Raw genomic sequence first — 12,976 nt, 5'->3', positions numbered from 1 at the left:
GGGTGGTGGGGGGATGGGGGGGCGTTCGGCGTCTCTGGCTTCCAGGCTGGCGAAGTGCTACGCGATCCCCAGCGGGGTTAGAGCCTGCGGACCCCAGGCCCGGCGGCCCCTACTAGGCAGGGACTGAGGGAGGGGGTGCCCGTGTTTTAGGGGGTCCGGGAGGGGAGAGAGGGAGGGGCATCCGCGTTCGGGATGTCCCCAGTGGGTGGAGGACCGAGGGAGGTGTGCTTTGGTTCTGGTGAGGTGCAGTGAGGGGGAATCGGAGAAGAGGGCATCGGTTTGGGGCAGAGGACTGGGGTGCTCGGCTCCTGGGTGGAGGGGTTAGGGGCGGGCTCGGGGGTCACACCGGGGGATTAAGGGAGGGAAGTCCCCAGAGCCGGCGGCTCCCAGTAGGCAGGGATTGAAGAGGGAGTACTTGGGATCTAGGGTCCGTGAGGGTAATCAGGGAGGAAGCATTAGGGTTTGGAGTGTCCCCACTGGGTGGGGGGTTGAGAAAGAGGTACCTGAGTTTGGGGAGTTGCAGTGAGAGAGCTTCCAGGTTCTAGGGTACCCCAGTGACTAGGGACTGGGGAGGGAATGTCTCATGCTGGGGGTCCCCAGGGTTTAGGGAAGTTTAAGGGTGCGGGGATGTGCATGATGGGGCAAAGGGGTAGCCTGGGGACGTGTGCGAGGATGTGAAGGGATACACGGCTTTGGGGTGCAGCCAGCTGGAAGGGAAGGGAATATCCTGGGTGTGAGTATCCTCACAAGGGATTTTTGGGAGGTCTTAAGTTGTCGGATAAAGGAGGAATCAGGCTCTGAGGAGGGGTTGCCCGGGGTCTGGCTAGCTCCCTTGTGGGGGCTTCCAGTGCTTTGGCCTTGGATATCTCCCCTGGGGGGCAGGCAGAATGTTAGAGATGTCCTCGGGGATTTGGGGTGCAGGGAGCCACCTGGGGAGTTGGACCCTGAGAACTGGCATGCCCTGGGGAACCAGACATCCCCGAGAACCAGTGTGTTTCCCCAACAGCGGAGGGTGCACTGGAACCCGTGCCGCAGGGACCTGGCCCACAGGAGCCCTGACGGGGCAAGGGGAGCTGAGGGCAGGGGATGGCAGGGGGGTGGATGCCACAGGTGTGTCACCACTGCGGCTTCAGCCCCTCTGCTATGGGACACAGGCCTGTGGGCTGGTGGGGTAGGAGGCTGGCTGCACACGAGTGGAGCACAGGGGAGCGCTCGGGGGGCAATGAGCTTTGCACAAGCCCCCATGGCGCCGTGGGGCTGGGATAACGCGGTCAGAGCCGGGCTGCCGGTCCTCCCGGGGATTTGGGAAGGACCTAAGGGGATGTCATGGGCTGCCATGGGGGGCCGCCCAGCCAGCGGGGACACAGAGGTGCCGTGTGTTTGTTTGCAGGGCGCTTCGGTGGGGCAAGGGGGGCTCGGCGGAGGCAGCATGCCTGCGGTGCATTCCTGGCATTCCCAGCCTGCTGCCTGTTCCCATCGAGCGGGGGTGGGGGGCGATAGAGACTGGAGGGGAGTATTGGGGGTGGTGCCAGCCCCTTCCCCCCGGCTCAGAGCTGTGTGGGGCTGGATGCTTGTGTGTGGGAGCACGGAGGAGCGCACTGGCTGTAGGTGCCCCGCTGGTTTTGCCGGTGTCATTTGCCCTTCAAGGTCCTGTGTGGTTCCGATGCATGAGGGGTGCTGCGCTGAGCGGCGGGCAGGGTGTCGCTGTCCCCTCCGGGATTTTTGGGGCAGGCCACCAGAGCAGAGCAGCACCGCGGGCATGGCACCACAGCGTGCCCTGGCATGGATCCTTCCACGTCTGGGGTTGCCGGGAATCACAGTCCCTCTCGCTGTCCCTACCATTCCCACTGCAGGGGTCGCCACCAGGAGAGATGCTCGTGGGGTCACGGAGCTCGGCTCCCCCAGCTCGGCACAACCTGAGAAAAAGAGATTGCATTGCCGGCTATAAATATCTCGGTCCAGTGTGGTACGGAGCTGGCAGCGGCGCCTCAGGTGAAGGACAGTGAAATCCAACCGACAGCGATTACATCCAGAAATGAGAAGCTGGAAAGATCTGGAAGAGCTTCCACATGGAGTGTGGGGCTGGACATGGTGGGGTGGTGATGGTCCTGGTGATGGTCCCACTGGAGAGCACATTGTCAGCAAAACCACCCCTGCACACGGGGCACAGATGGTGGCACACTTCGTACCCTGCAGGTGCCCCCAGAGCAGCCCTGTGGCTCCTGTCCTGAGGTGGCACAGGCCGGGGGCAAAGGGGACACAAAGAGGCTGAAAACAGAATGAGCAGGGAAAGCCTCCGCAGCGACCTCTCCGGGAGGTGGTGCTGCTCCCGCAGGACCTGCGGCAGGCGGGATGCCGCCAGCGGAGGAACGACTCGGGTAAAACAAAAGAGAGATACGGGGGAGAAAAGCAGAGGGTGTGGAGGGAAGGAGGCAGAAGCCGGTGGGAATTCACTTTTGGAGGGATGGGGTGCGTAGAGATGCCCGTGACCGGCAATGTGGGAGCGGCGGCAACCCGTGTGTGCGCGTGTGAGCCACCAGAGGGGGACACCGCCACCGCCGCGGGGACAGCGCGGGGACAGCACTGGGACAGCGCGGGGACAACGCGGGGACAGCGCGGGGACAACGCGGGGACAGCGCACCGACACGGCATCAACACCGCACACGGACCATACAAACACCATACACACCCAATACACACACTGTACACACACAATGCACACACCATACACACACTGTACACACACCATACACACAACCCATACAGACAGGATATGCACATGATACACACACCATACTTACACTGTACACACACCATACACACACTGCATACACCCCATACACACACCATACAGACAATCCATACACACAGGATACAAACACGATACACACACCACATACACCATACTTACACCATACACACACCGTGTACAGTCCATACACACACCATACACAACACACACACACACATAAACATACACAACACACACCATACACCCACAATATACACACCATACACACACGATATACATACCATACACATACTGTACACACACCCTACACGCACCATACACGCACCATACACACAACCTACACACCCCATACACACCCAATACACACACCATAGACACACCATACACACAATCCATACACACACCCTACACACACCGTACACACCCCATACACACACCGTGCACACACCACACACACCATACACACACCATACACACACCATACACACACCATACACTCACTGTACACTCACCATACACATAGAGTTATCATACCTTCGGTTTTTTTGAACTCCCTTGCACATTCCCTCTGCCACGGTCTCACACTGGGTTTTATTGGCATTCTGCACCTTGGGATGTCAATCTTCCCTTGCACTGTGCCTCACCCAGCACGCTGTTCCTGCTGGTCTGCAGTGGTGCATGGCTGTCCGTGGTGGTCCATGGCAGTCCATGGTGTCCCATGGTGCTGATGCTTCCCCCCTTTTCCAGGCTGCACTGAGATCTGAGAAATGCTCATTAGGCCTGGCCCTTAATGAGCAGCACCTGTGCTCAGCTCTTCCTGAGCTTATCAGAAACACTCCCTGCTCCCAGGAACTGCTGCTGTCCTACAGAGCTCCCGGGGTTTTGATGAACAGCTGGCAACTGTTTTTCTTCCCTGAAAGGCAGAACACCTCTCTTCTCAGATATTGAAAGAAAGTGCAGGCTGAAACTGTGGCAAGGATGAAACATTGTTACAACTAAAGCCCTCTCTTTTGTGGCTCTGCAGACATTAGTCCAAAATGAGAGCCTTTGAGCCGCCCTGGACCACAGCAGGTCGTGGCCAGCACCTCTGAGTGGGGCCTCTCAGAGCCAGCAAACTCAGCCTGCGGTACCTGAGGAGGATCCCCGAGAGAGGATGGATCCTGGGCTGACACCCTCACTCCGAGAGGCTCCTTCGCCTCTTGGGGAGTGCAAAGGCTTCCAAAGTGAGCATTTCACTCACCTCTGAATTTCTCACAGGTACCTTGCTAGCACTGTCTTCCCGTCTGTGTGCATGCTGTATGCATAGGCTGCAGCAAATCTGTGAGAAATGCTGCTCTCTGAGGTGTTTAAGCACCCTCAGATTTAAGTAACTAAGTAAGACCTTGTAAGTTATAAGTTAAGTTAAAGGCTGCTAAAGTGCTGTTCTTTTGCTAAGTTGTTAAGTTTCATAGGTTAGATGCTGTTAAGTGTTATTCCTCTGTTAAACTGTTAAGTTACAAGTTAAGTAGTGTTAAGTGTGAGTGCTGCTAAGCTTTCAGGCCATATTCCTTTTTATCCTTGCCCTCACTGGCCTTTTGTCACGCACACCTAAACACACATGTATGCACAAACACAACCCTAGATGGTTCTTGGTTCATGTCTGTTTTGATTGCCTGGATTTTGTTTGTTCTTCCTTTTTTTCTCCTCAGTTTGCCTTAACTGTCTAGTAAGAGAATCTTGCCAATGAACTTTGCCGTGCTGCCACTTAATATTAAATTTTTGCTGGTACCCTTGCCAGTGATTTTTTAAGCGATCTCAAACACTCGTTCATGACGCACATGCTGGTCCTAGGACTGCACCAGATCATGATGGGCACCGAGGGCACAGCTGTACTTGTCTGTCCTGAGGGGCTCACATCCCTGAGATTCCAGTCTTCTTTTCCATGTTCCCCTGGCAAGCGTAATCAAGCCCCTGGCCCCCAGAGATGACAATTGTTTTTCCACCTCCTGGCATGCAGCAGCACAAGGCCATGGGCCTTGCCAAGCTCCTTCACCTCCATGCTGAAAGTGGAGCCAGAAACCTGCCAGCCCCAGGAGGTGACTGTAAAGAGCGTGGCAGGCACCACAAGTGAGTGCCTGCAGCACGGCCATCGCTGCCAGGGCCAGGAGCAGTCGTGCAGACACTGCTGTGCCAGGGCACAAACAGCGCTGGTCACAGGGAGCTCTGGCATGGATGGGCAGCAGCCCCTTCCTGCTGGAGGCTGTGTGGAAAGAGGGCAGGGATGGGGAAGGCACCCTCGAGGGCTCGCATTTCTACTCAAGTGTGTGTCAGGCTTCTGCTGGGGTCTCTATTGCCAGTGCTCACATTGCCACCCCATCCCAAACAGGAGAGTAACACCTTCAGAAGGTCAGAGAGGCTTTGACCAGGTGGGCACAGAGCACCCAGGACTGGTGCAGATGTATGGGGTGACCTTTTCACATACAGGCTTCCTGTGCTCCTGCTGTCCAGGGTGTCTGAAGGGCTCCTTGTTCAGATTTGGAGTTTGTGTGCCAGTAATGGAAAAAATAGAGCAAAGGCAAATATTTTAAAGGGAAAATTGTGGATAAATGTGGCAGCTGTGTCACCTCCCTGGTTCAGGACAAGGGTTGTCACTGTGTGCCCATGGGGAGAGCCCCTAGAACCCACACCTGTCTGTGCCCCAGACCCATGGTGGGACCCTAGGAGTGTCCCTTCAGGGCACCAGGATAGGAAGTGTCACCCATGAACCCCTTCAGTTGGGTGCTGCCTGTGCCAAGCCAGAGACAGCTCCTACAGAGCTTTCCCCTCCAACTTCTCTGAGATCCCCAGGCTGGGTATGTGGGGTCCTGGTCCCATACCTAAGTAGTCTCTTCCACCATGAAGCCACCAGCTTTTCATGGCTTTTCCTGTAGAGTGTCCCTAGAGCAGAGTATCACCCCAGCGTGGCCCTGTGGGTGCCAGTAAAACAGCCAATGCACTGTGCAGGAGGATCCCTCTTTTGGATACCACAGTGAGGCCAGAGATCTGCAGGATTCACCCAGGACATGGAAAGCCTCAGGGTCTCCTGGGGCTCTCCCCATCCCTGCATCCCAGTGAAGCAATGTGCTCAGGACCAGTCTAGGAGTCCCCTGTGGATCCTCATCTTGTTCCAGGCCATTTATATGCTGAGGTCAGTGCTGGTGACATGACATTGCCACGGCAAACTCTCCTCCAAAACGAGGGGCCTGGACCCCTGACCTCCCCGGCAAGTCCTCAGGCCAACAAGTGCCTGGCATTTTTCGGCTGGTGTGGTTTCTGCGTGGCCTAGGAATGATCTCCTAGGGTTATTTCTGACTCACAGGACAGGAAACATTTCGGGGTTTAAGCCAAGCTGAATAATATGCTCATTTCCTTGTGCCGACTACAAAGCACCTGCTCCGGGGGATTTATGGAGTGCCGGCCTCTCGCAGTCACTGTGCGGCTGCCTGCCCGGATGTTTTTATTTTCCTGGTATGGCCAGCAAGTGCCAAGGCCTGTTTTCCTAAACACCCCGTGACCTCCTGGCAGGTTTCTTTGAGGGGAGCCCAGGCAGAGCCACGGGCTGCAGCACACCCATGCTGGGATAGCCAGGGTGCTGGAGAGCCAGGGTGGGTGCCAGCACCCTGCCAGGGCTGAGGGTAGCAGGAGCGCCAAAACCACTGATGCCAAAACCTGGTCTGATGCAGAGCAGCCACAGCTATGATAACTGACCTGGGAAAGTCCCAAAGGAATGGAACATGGGCATGAGCAAGGGAGGATGAGACCATGTGAGAAGAGGGCAAGAGAGCCCAAGTGAGCCACAGCAGGGACAGAGATACAGAGCCCATCCCATGGCTGGGGACCTGCAGACACCACCCCACAGCAGGTCCTGTCCCATGGCAGGAAACCCACACACCTCCTCCAACCAGGGCCATAGAGTCCCTGGGAAATGCTGTGCCTAGCCTCTGGGGTCAGAACACCTCTTCCTGCAAGGAGGGTCAGGGTGCTGAGGCCAGGCACACCCGTGGAAAACACAAGGCATACCAGCATGCCTTGCAGCCCATGCTTCTCCACCGCATCGAGCTTCATCCAGCAGGCAGTAAGTCTGCAGAGTAAGGTGACATCAATTTTTTCTCACATCCCCTCTATTTTGTCCCCTTTTTGGAGCAACAGTCTCATTGCAGGTGGGGCTGTACTCCAGCCTCTGTGAGCTGTCCCGTCTGGCTTGCCAGCTGTGGGATGAAGGATGCCATGAGCCAGCTGTCATTCCCTGGTATTGGAGCGTACCAATATTACAGATGGGACTGCCTTGGTCTGTCTGGGCTCGGCTGCTGACCGAACAGCGGCACCCGTGGCGTTTTCTCCCCAGAGTCGCTGTTCAGTACCTGTGGTCACACTGGGCACGTGGGGACAATCCGGGCATGCCCCGAGCCCCAGTGCCTGCGGGCTGGAGCTTGCTGTGAGGGGTCACTCCTCGGGCCTTCCTGAGCTGGAGAAACCTTTAAGGTGAGGTGAAGAAAGGAGCGGGTCCCGATGGAGAGTTTTTAATCCAGAGTTTTTATTTCAGGCCTGCAACAACTCCACAGAACTCTCCACCAGAACCCCGACCGCGTGCTCTGCTTGCGCTTTTACCTGGGACAGGGGAGGGAACACAGGGAGCACCAACCAGGCACGGGGAGAGGGGGTCTCAGGTGAGAGGGACACCTGGGTGGGCCAATGGCCCCCAGGGGGTGGAGAGCATCCTTTGAACCTGCCAATTGCTCGACGTTCCCCTTGGAATTTCTGGGTTGATAGACAATGCCCAGCAGGGGTCAAGGGTGGGGAAAGGAAGGGTGATTGACAACCCACCTGGGGAAGGAAACTTCAGGAAGAAATCAGGGGAAACTGAGGCAGGTCATGACATCACACCGCAACACCCTGGCTAGCCCTTTGTCCCCCTTCCCAGCTCCTGACTGCCTATCTCTTCCTCACCCCTCTGGTCACCTCTCCCCGGGGTCTGGCCATGCCAGTGAGCAGTGAGCATTGATGAATGGTCATCACTCAGAGCCAGACCTACCTGCACTTGCCCTGGTGCCCTGGGTACTCTGGTGCTTGAAACATCCTTAAGGTGCTGGGCAAGGAAAGGTGCCTACATCCCAGAGCTGCTTCAGGGTCCACAGCAAGACCAATGCAGTTTGGTCCAGTGATAAACTAGCGTTGTGGATTTTTTTGTTTTTGGATTTTTTGTTTGGTTTTTGTTTTGTTTCGGTGTTTTGTTTTTTTTTTTTTTTTTTTTTTTTTTTTTTTTTTTTTTTTTTTGTTCAGAGAGAAAATAAAATCTCTTTGGGGACCAGGAGCCAAGCTCCCCAGTGCCTAAAACAGCAATCACAGCACTTCCTTGGATTTATGGTGTTTGCTTTCACAATGCCAGCCAGGATCCTGTTTGCTTCCTGCTCTGCAGCTGCAGCTCCAGCTGAAGGCTCAGGAGATTCAGGTTTTATAACCCTCCTGGATGCTGCTGATGGCAACTTGTCCAGCATCAGTTATTACCCCCTAAACCTCCTGCAGTGCTGGGGTGGGCTGCTGCCACCTCATCCCAGAGCCACTGGCTTGGGTGCTCTTCCTTCCCCATCCATGGGGTCCCATCCCTGGCACTGGGTGTTCTGCTCTGCAGAGGGATTTGCTGTGAGAGGAGAACAGCCAAGCTGTGTCCCTGGTGGGGTGCAGCACCCAGCTTTTCTTGGGCACAGCTACAATCTGAACCCAGGCCAGGCAGGAGAGCTGGGTCCTGCTGGGAGGATGCTGAGACATGGATGTGACCTTCTGCAGGATCCTGGGATACTCAAAGATGGTGACTGCTCCTCACTGGCACACACGTGGACAGGCAGTGATCCCTTCTGTGGGGCTCTGCCTGGTAAATCAAAGTGACTGACGTTCTAGAGAGGCAATTCTTCCAGCCCCTTTATCCTTTCTGTGGTTCTTCCCCGGGTCTCAGCTGTTCCCCAAGATGCAAGACCAAAAGCAGCTGCTTCTTTTCAATCTCTGCATCAAAACCTCCTCCAGGCTGGCACAGCAGGACAGAGTGTCAGCTCCTCTTGCCACAGTACTCTCAAGAGCCCGGGCAGGAGCTCTGAAGCACCAAGTCCAATTGCAATTATTGCTTTCCAAATTACGAGCCCCCTCCTGTACAACCTGGATCACCCAGGGGATTGTGTGTGCTGGGGACAGGTGGGTGCCCAGGAATGCAGAAGTGGGGGAAGGAAAGTGGTCAGGAGGGGGAATAGCAGGATCAGCAGGCTATGGGGGGTCACCAGCCCCTTTCTTTATGCATAGCCACAGTGTGGATGGTGCTCCCCTGCCCTGGTCCCTTTGCAGTGTGCCAAGAGACGTCCTGACATTCCTATTTTTCTCTGCATTTTCCCAGCAAAGCACTTAGGTGAAAAACCCAATGGCCATGAATGGACTTGTAGCTTTAACCCTCTATTTAATGAACCATAATGGCTACAGAAATCCTGAGAATACCTCTCCATGTCCCTGATGGAGCAGGGGCAATGCCCTTCCCCACAGCCAAGAGATGCTGTCGCTCTAGGTTTTGAGCACTCTTCTGGAAGCCTGTATAAATCCTGTGGGCCTCTGAGTGAAACCCACCCCTTCTTTTTTTTTTTTTTTTAACATTTGCTGTTCTTGTTGATGAAACAATGATGGATTATTTCATTGCAGTTACTAGCATGCCAGACTTCTTTTTCCAAACACACAATAGGAATATTAATTAAGTGCTCTGATGACTTTTTTTTTGGGTTTTTTTGGTTTTTTTGGGGGGGTTTTTTTTTTTTTTTTTTTTTTTTTTTTTTTTTTTTTTTTTTTTTTTTTTTTTTTGTTCAGAGAGAAAATAAAATCTCTTTGGGGACCAGGAGCCAAGCTCCCCAGTGCCTAAAACAGCAATCACAGCACTTCCTTGGATTTATGGTGTTTGCTTTCACAATGCCAGCCAGGATCCTGTTTGCTTCCTGCTCTGCAGCTGCAGCTCCAGCTGAAGGCTCAGGAGATTCAGGTTTTATAACCCTCCTGGATGCTGCTGATGGCAACTTGTCCAGCATCAGTTATTACCCCCTAAACCTCCTGCAGTGCTGGGGTGGGCTGCTGCCACCTCATCCCAGAGCCACTGGCTTGGGTGCTCTTCCTTCCCCATCCATGGGGTCCCATCCCTGGCACTGGGTGTTCTGCTCTGCAGAGGGATTTGCTGTGAGAGGAGAACAGCCAAGCTGTGTCCCTGGTGGGGTGCAGCACCCAGCTTTTCTTGGGCACAGCTACAATCTGAACCCAGGCCAGGCAGGAGAGCTGGGTCCTGCTGGGAGGATGCTGAGACATGGATGTGACCTTCTGCAGGATCCTGGGATACTCAAAGATGGTGACTGCTCCTCACTGGCACACACGTGGACAGGCAGTGATCCCTTCTGTGGGGCTCTGCCTGGTAAATCAAAGTGACTGACGTTCTAGAGAGGCAATTCTTCCAGCCCCTTTATCCTTTCTGTGGTTCTTCCCCGGGTCTCAGCTGTTCCCCAAGATGCAAGACCAAAAGCAGCTGCTTCTTTTCAATCTCTGCATCAAAACCTCCTCCAGGCTGGCACAGCAGGACAGAGTGTCAGCTCCTCTTGCCACAGTACTCTCAAGAGCCCGGGCAGGAGCTCTGAAGCACCAAGTCCAATTGCAATTATTGCTTTCCAAATTACGAGCCCCCTCCTGTACAACCTGGATCACCCAGGGGATTGTGTGTGCTGGGGACAGGTGGGTGCCCAGGAATGCAGAAGTGGGGGAAGGAAAGTGGTCAGGAGGGGGAATAGCAGGATCAGCAGGCTATGGGGGGTCACCAGCCCCTTTCTTTATGCATAGCCACAGTGTGGATGGTGCTCCCCTGCCCTGGTCCCTTTGCAGTGTGCCAAGAGACGTCCTGACATTCCTATTTTTCTCTGCATTTTCCCAGCAAAGCACTTAGGTGAAAAACCCAATGGCCATGAATGGACTTGTAGCTTTAACCCTCTATTTAATGAACCATAATGGCTACAGAAATCCTGAGAATACCTCTCCATGTCCCTGATGGAGCAGGGGCAATGCCCTTCCCCACAGCCAAGAGATGCTGTCGCTCTAGGTTTTGAGCACTCTTCTGGAAGCCTGTATAAATCCTGTGGGCCTCTGAGTGAAACCCACCCCTTCTTTTTTTTTTTTTTTTTAACATTTGCTGTTCTTGTTGATGAAACAATGATGGATTATTTCATTGCAGTTACTAGCATGCCAGACTTCTTTTTCCAAACACACAATAGGAATATTAATTAAGTGCTCTGATGACGAACACTTTTATCCTCCTTATATAGTAACAACTCTGCACCAAAGGGCAAGTTCCATTTGTCACTGATACACTCCACCATCTCATGGCTCAACGGTCAGCAGGGTGTGCCCAGCATTTCTCTGATTTGTTATCAGCCTTTCCTAACAGATCCCACACTCGCTGCCATCCAGCCACCCCGCCGAGGGACACAGCATCACCTGTGGCACCACAGCAGGGCTGGGATAATTCTCTAAGGGGAAGAAGGAATGCAAAGCCAGGGCTTCTCCCTCAGCAGTGAGAGCACAAGCTGTAGGAGATGGATGCAATGAGATGGCAAAGGGCCCAGAGCACCAAAGGGAAGGGACTCTGCCTTCAAATCCAAAGGTGGTGAATCCAAAGCGGATAAAGCGGATAAAAGGAAGCATTTTTCTTTCTCACTCTGTGCTTAATTAGACTGCCACAGGAAAATGCTCGGGCCAAAATTTAGCAGGATTCAATGAGGGATTGGGCACTTATAGGGATAAGAAAAATGTCCAGCTATAATAGTGAATGCCAATACAAATTCTGGCAGGGATATTAAGCCTCACGCGTCAAGGTGTAAATTTATCCCAAACTCTCAGGAACAGGGAGCTTAAAGCAGGGGCAGATGACCCACATATGCCACTGCTGCTGATGCTGCCTCACTGCTGGCACGGCCCTGTGCTGGCTGAGCCCCCGGCTGGACCATCCCCAGAGCCCTGTTTCCTGCTGCTGGCAGCACCTCTGACCAGGGTTGCAAATTTCTTTTGGCTAGTCAGCCCTTTGCTTGTAGCTCTCCGGGGCCAAGTGGCTCCCAGAGCTCTGACCTTCTCCCTCTTGCACTTCAGCTCACTGCCAGCTGATAACAGCCTTATCACTTCTACACAGAGGCAGTCCCTCTGGGTGAGGGTCTGTGAGGTCCACAGGCACAACCCTGAGTGATGTGGCACCTTCCCACAGGTCCTTGCTTCAAGCCAAGTCACTCGTTTACCTCTCAGATTACCTGTTGCCCAAAAGCACTTTTGCCTCCTAATTTTAACCATCCTGTTTCCTGGTTCTGTTGGGGCCAGTCTGCAGCCCCTGGAAGAGGATGCTCAGCCCCAGTACCTTGTGGGTGCTCCGGATGCACAGGCACAGTCCTCTTTCATGGGCACTGCTCAGATGAGCCCTGGTTCATTCTCCTATTCTGCTTCAGTTGTAGTTCCTGCACTGTCTGCTCTGGTCACAGCACCAAGTATAAGTGCTTGGACAACATCTCAGGCACATGCTGGAATTCTTGGATTGTCCTGCACAGGGCCAGGAGTTGGACATGGTGATCCTGATGGTCCCCTTCCAACTCAGCATATTCTGTGATTCTCTGACTTTGTGATTCTATGATTCTGTGATTTTAAACCTGCTGTCCCCATCCCCAGCCCATGCATGGCTATGAACCTGGCACAGCTGCAGCCCAGGCTGGGGTGGAAGTGCCATGATGTGGTACTCAGGAGTGGGTGCAAGCGCCTCCGTCCCCAAAGGAGGATGGTGCCATTTGCATCCCACACTGTTAGCAGAATGCTTGTGCTGCTCGGGTCACTGTGAGATGGGATGCTCCCAAAACCTTGGCTTGCTGTGAAGGAGTGACGGCTCAGCATGACCACAGGGGAGCCTGGAGCTCTCCTGGTCAGGAGCCAGGGTCTCCCGTGCTTGCTGCTTACGTGCTCACCACACTGCAGAGGGCAACGCTGCTGGAGACCTTTGGATCTCCCCTTGCTGTGGAGCCTTGCACCCACAGGGGCTTCCAACTGGAGAAATTTCTGGAGGGCATGAATCAGCTTTTCACAGCTTGTTAAAAATCTTGATCCTACCTCTTGTTTTCATGCCTTTCAAATCAGGAAATGAGTTTTACAACTTTTCCAGTGGGGCACAGCTGG

Source organism: Pyrgilauda ruficollis, unplaced genomic scaffold, assembly GCF_017590135.1.
Source record: "Pyrgilauda ruficollis isolate IOZ18807 unplaced genomic scaffold, ASM1759013v1 scaffold251, whole genome shotgun sequence".
Lineage (NCBI taxonomy): Eukaryota > Metazoa > Chordata > Aves > Passeriformes > Passeridae > Pyrgilauda > Pyrgilauda ruficollis.
Note: the sequence above shows the minus strand (reverse complement) of the source record.